We start from the raw sequence: 6307 nt of genomic DNA, 5'->3' as shown, positions 1-6307 counted from the left end.
ACTTGCTACCTACAGGTTATACAGGGATGCAGTTTTCAGACTCATCATCCAGGCTGGCATGGGTTTTTCAGTGATGCAGCTACCTTTGAGTCACCCTTACCCCTGTAAGGGACACTTCACCCATACTGTAAGTAATCCCAATGAGCACCTTGATTCACCAAGCTAGACTTGGGTGAAACTGTTTCTTTGATCTGTCATCAGTACCCTATCTCGAGTGAATCAAAGTCTGTCCACATCTCCCCAGGGACAGTCACAGAATGCAGGCTTTTTCCCTTTTACTGAGGCTCAGAGAAAAATTATTTACCCAAGATCAAATGACTGTGCAGTTGCTGAGCCTGACTTAAAATCCAGGAGATTATTTCATTGAGCATCTGTTTGGCTGGTGGAAAGTGATCTTTAAAAACCATTCATTGCAGCAGGATGTGGCATCAAATGTCAGCACTTGGAATGTGGAAGCAAGAAGATCAGGAGTTCAAGGCCAGCCTCAGACCCTGTGTCAAAAATAAAATAGTGAACAAAAACAACTTACAGGATGCTCTAAGCTCTGGGTGACTAAGACGAGACTTTATCATTGTGATATTTTTGCTCAACAAATTAGAGAGCAAGCGTGAAAGCAAGAACGAGAAAGAGAGAGAGGGGAGAGAAAAGACGAGAGGAGGAGGAGGAGGGTGAGGATGAAGATGAGGGGGTCAAAGAGTAGGAGAAGAAGGAAGAGGAGGAGAGGAGGGGTAGAAAAAATAAATATGGGAAGGATAAAGGAGGAAAGAAAGAGGAAAGAGGAAGGAGGAAAGGGAAGGGGAGGGAAGATAAATGAATTTTCCAATGGCCTGTAGACAGCCATTTCCAATGGTCTCTAGACAGCCTCAGCGGCCACTCTGTCTTCCTAGCAACTGAAGCTGCATTGTTTGAAGTGCTCATTTTGTTCCAAATCAAAGATGAAGGATGAACTCCCAAAACAAAAGGCATTCTCCTCACCGGGCTCAGATAAATCATAACTCAAGGACAAACGAGTCAAGGCTGAGCAATCCCTCAGAGAACATCCGCAGAACAATTAAGCACTGTCGACAGCACCACTCCTGAAGGGCAGGCTTGAAGAGCTCGGAGCCTGAAAGCCAGAGAGGGGCCTCAGCACCATCCCAGTCAAGCATTTCCCTTTGAAAATGGATATTCTGTTCTTAGAGGAAAGGACAGAATCAAACTCAAATGCTTGCAGATACCAGGGAAGTGAAGCAAGCTGGGGTAGGTAAGACAAGCTAGATAAATCACAGGAAATAGGAGTCTTCCCTCTTAAGAAAAGCAACAGAGAAATCACATTGATAAGTGAGAAGTAGGACTTCGCTTCAACAAGGAGGATTAGTGTAAGGACTATGGCAAAGGGCATGTCTTTCCTCAAGACACCTGCTACCCAGCTCCATTTGGTCACCGTTATCAAGATATGGGAGCACAACCATCACCAGGTCTTCCTAGTTTTCATATGGATCGGGCCTGGGGATATAGCTCAGATGATAGAGTACTTGTCTAGCATGGAGGAAGCCCTGGATTCAACCCCAGCACTGCATAAATAAGTACAACACAAGCCTGTATGCCAAGAACTCAGAAGTGGAGGCAGGAGGATCAGAAGTGCAAGGCCATCCTCAGCTACATGGTGCATTTAAGGCCAACCCGGGACACATGAAAACCCTATTGCCATATAGATGGATGGATGGATGGATGGATGGATGGATGGATGGATGGACAGACGGACAGATGGATACAAAACTGAGGGAAAGAATCAGAGAGACAATCTCGCACTTGAAATGCCCAGATTTTTTTCAAATGATAGAAACTAGTTTAGGTTCAGAAACAGAACCTTCTGGAGTCTGGATCCAGCCTCTGGCTTCCTGTTGTGCCCTCTGGCCTAGGGCACTGTGGGCACAAGAAAGGGTTGTGATAAGGAAGGGTTCTGAGAAGCCCTGGGCTCCAGGTTTAACTCAGTTGTCCACTTGGCTTATGATCTCCCAGAAGACAATTTTCTCTGATTTCTGCTTCTCAGCTGAAATGTGAGGAAGAGGGACTAGGAAGTCTATCAGATTTCATGACAGTCTCTGGGCTTCTGAGTCTTTGCGAAGGGGATTCTAAATCAGCAAGGCATTATGGGAAGGTTATGAGCTCTAAAGGCAAAACTTCCCACCAGACTCCTGTATCTCTATTCCCTGTTCCACCAGAACTTCGAACTTGCCCAAAACTGATAATAAACATCTGACACCCCCCCTCTTTTGCGTATGGCACCACCTCTCATCCAATTGCCCAACTTTAAAAAAATCTAGCCCTCGTCCTAAACTGCTCCCTGCCCATCCTCCCTCATCCAATCATAAACCCTGTCCATTCCATTTCATTTTTATCTCTCAGCTCTGTTCACGTCTTTCCATCTCCAACATCATCATCCTAGTTCAAACAGCCGTGGATTTCACCTGCATTGCATCAGCCTCCCTGGCTCCATCTCGTCATCCTCAGCCCTCTTCAGTCCATTCTTCATACTGCAGTCAGAACTGCCTTCATAAGACACAAGTTCCCAGCTTAAAATCCTGTGTTTGTCTGGGCCGGCTCCACAGCAGGGAATACATGTCTGTGCTGTAAACCTGGCCAAAATCCATGGTTAGGGAGGTCACAGGCCCTAAGGGAGAATCCACTACAAAGGCTACTGATGGTTTTTTGCTAAGTGGACATGTAGTTAAACTGCCTTCCAATTTTTTTTAAGTTTTATGTACATGAGTGTATTGCCTGCAGGTCTGTAAGTGTACCCATGCCGTGCAATGTCTACGGAGGTCAGAAGAGGGCGTCAGATCCCCTGAAACCGCAGTTATGGATGGGGTGCTGGGAATCGAACTTGGGTCCTCTGCAAGAACAGCCAGTACTCTTAACCTCTGAGCCATCGCTCCAGCTCCCTAAACTGCTTTCTAAAAGCTTAACATTTACACTCATAGACTGGTGTGGCTCTAAGCCTTAGTCAGAGAGACCTCTTTCATCAGTGGGCAAAGGCCAAAGGCAGAGACTCATAACTCATCAAAGTGCTAACAATAAGGGACTGTTGAGTGTTCCTCTGTAGGGAGGCATCTATATCACCCACTCCAAAGCCCAGGGAGCATCACAAAAGAGGGTATGGAGGGACTATAAGAGCCCAAGGGTAGAGAAGAGTATTATAAAATGCTGTCTTCTGGCTATGACATGACACTGCAATTATGTACATGGAAGCTGTGACCACCTGCAAAAGACCTGCACACACAGACACATGGAAACACAATGGAACTGGGAAGACAGGTGTCAGCAGGCGTGCGAGGACGATAGGAGTGGGTGATGGGACGTGGGGCAGAAGAGGATCACAATACATTGTGGGCATGTAGGAAGCTGTCAAAATAATGTTAAATCTATGGCTTCCCTCAGTATTTGAAATCCACCTTATATTATTTGCTTTTAAGTTTCTCTGTGACAGAATACCTGACAGACAACTTAGGGGAAAAAAAGACTCACAGTTTCGGAGGACTTTTGGCTATCACAGTGGGGAAGGTGTGATGGTATTCATGATGGTGGAGGCACTTTGTGTTGTGGGAAACCAAGAGTTCGTTCAAAACATGGATTTCGAGGGCCTTTGTTCTGCTATGATGGTGTTCTCTGACTCTACCCTGGAGAAACTGTAGCTTGTTTGCAGGGAGTTCCCAGAATCTTGCATTGCCTAGCACTGACAGCCATGTTCTGATTGATGAATAAATCAGTGAGTGAATGAATGAATGAATGAATGAATGAATCACCCAAGATCTCTGCCACTTCCTAGCTATGTGTCTCTACAGTGTGCATGCTCTCACTTTCTACCTTAAATATGCCTGTCCTTGCAGGAGCTATAAAATCTGAATCTAGTTATCAGTTGTTACATCCCTTGTCTCCTTGTTTCCTGGCCTGGTTCCTACCTCATAGCCTTAAGTGTAAGTTAAGTGAATTAGCATACGTAACATGCATTGAATGGTACCTCTTACACTGTGTTTATCAAATGAGTGTAAAGTAACAATGATGTACCCTCACAACCCCCGCCCGCCCCTCAAGGTGCTGGGTGTGGTGAACATCTGCTCATCTGGATGAAGTCTTGTATAAAGTCCTGATGGGATTGCCGATTAAGGGTGGGCCCTTCCATAGCCAGTGGGATATGCCTACAGCAGAGTTCCATCAACCAGATGCTTACTTGCCTGGAATTTTGAGACCCGAGTGACAGAAAGAAGGTGTAAACAGACTTTTGTGCTTCCTGTAGGATGTTCCTAACCCTGCAGACCTGTAGCTATAGAGTTTCCACTTCGCATGCCAAGTGCTTCAGCTTCCCTCCACCTGGAGCTTCTTCAGCGCTTTCCAATAAGTCACCCAGGTGAACCACTGATCATTTCTGACCCCACTTCCAGAGACCAGGCAATGCTTGGGACCTGGAGGCTAGTCAAATCATAGTCATGTGAGACCTCAGATAAAGCCCTTCTCTCTACCTCAGTCTCCTCCTCCAAAAGTGAAGGCCCTGACTAGAGTGGTTGTCCCCAACCCTGCCCAGTGAAGCATCTGGAGGTCTTCTCTATCAGTGAGCCCCACCTCAGTCTCACTGGGTTTGTTGTCCAGAGGTGGGACCTCAGAATCCCTATCTTGACTTGGAGACACAGCCAGTTGGGAAGCCCTGACCTAGATAGCCTCTGAGGATTCTTCCAAATGAGGAGGGCTGGTGTTTCACTGCTTCTATGATGCTCTGTAGAAACCCTCAGTTCACATCCAGCTCTCACTCCCCTCACCGGGAAGAAAGCAAACCCAATACCTTTCCAGCACTTTAGGACAAAATCCAAACCCCTCCATGACCCAAACTGACCCCTGACTTCTCTCCGTCCTTACCTCTCTCTCATTCCTGGAAGAGAAAGTTCTGCCAGAAAGCCCTTTCTATCATGAATGGTCACCTCCTTCTTGTACCTCACACCAGATCTCCTTCTCAGAGATTTCTCTCTGAACACCGGGTGGAGTTGCAGCTCTCCACCTTCCTCCGTCAACCTGTCTTTTCTGCACTGCACTTGCCATGTCTGAAATTATCTTGCTATGTGGTGTTTCTTTTTATTGAATTTTTGTGTATTTCGTAAAGAACATCCCAATCATCTTTGTACCCCTTTCCCCACTGGCACCCTCCCATAGCCCCCACACCGGAATTCATGCATTCTGTCATTTGTGTTAAGGACTATTGTATCAAGTTAGTGTCCCCAGACATTCCTCGGTGAAATTCATCTACTGAGACCCAGTCAGCCTATCTAGAGTCTCTCGCTTTAGGAAGATCATCTCTTCATCACCTAGCAGTAATTTGTCGTCAATATTTCTTCAGCTAAGATCGGAATCAGCTGTTCATTTCCCAGTCCTGTGCTGGGCTTTTGTCTGAGTTTGCATGGGTCCTGTGCATGCGGACACCATTGCTGTAGGTTCATATACACAGGAGCTTGTAGGACTTTATTTCCATATGGTCATGCACCTCCTCCCTGGCTCCTCCCTGGCTCCTCCCTGGCTCTTATGATCTTTCCACCCCCTCTTCTGCAAGTCCCTGAGCCCTGGGTGGGTGTAGCTTAATATAAGAGTCCTGTTCAACTATTTATTGGTGTTTTAAGCTGATCATGGCCACTGTGTCCCCCACACTGGAATGTAAGTGCCCTGAGAGCAGGGAACCTGGCTGTTCTCTAACGCATACCAGGCCTGTGCGGCACTAGGGTGCTCAGACTAAGTCCCGGAATAAAACATATAGTAACATAGGTATCTTATTTAAGGACAAGCACTCTGTGCAGATAGAGGAGGGAGTCTAAGTATGTTCAAAATACATTGTATGAAATTCTCAAAAATTCAGTAAGAAAGTATCTAGTAATTAATATACTTTGCAGGAGCCTCAAACAATGACCACAGGACATACAGAACTTCAAAAGATATTTTTGCTGTTGTAGTGTTTTGTTTTTTTATTTGAGACAAGTTCTCATGTAGCCAAGGCTGACCTAGAACATGCTATGTAGCCAAGGCTGGCCTTGAACTCCTGACCCTGCTACCTATGTAGAGCAATGGGATTACATTGCATACCACACCTGACTGAGCAAGTGTTTCTGATATTACTTTCAGGGATCTGGAGCCAGGCAACCTTGGCCTTCACTTTGAGCTGACAAGCTGATGTCTGCCATTCCCACAGGCTTGGCCTGATCTGTAGACAGCCCCTGCAGGGGAATCTCACACACACACACACACACACACACACACACACACACCAACTACATACAACGCAGTAATTTGT

This window comes from Nannospalax galili, unplaced genomic scaffold (genome assembly GCF_000622305.1).
Source record: "Nannospalax galili isolate Female #2095 unplaced genomic scaffold, S.galili_v1.0 scaffold615, whole genome shotgun sequence".
Lineage (NCBI taxonomy): Eukaryota > Metazoa > Chordata > Mammalia > Rodentia > Spalacidae > Nannospalax > Nannospalax galili.
Note: the sequence above shows the minus strand (reverse complement) of the source record.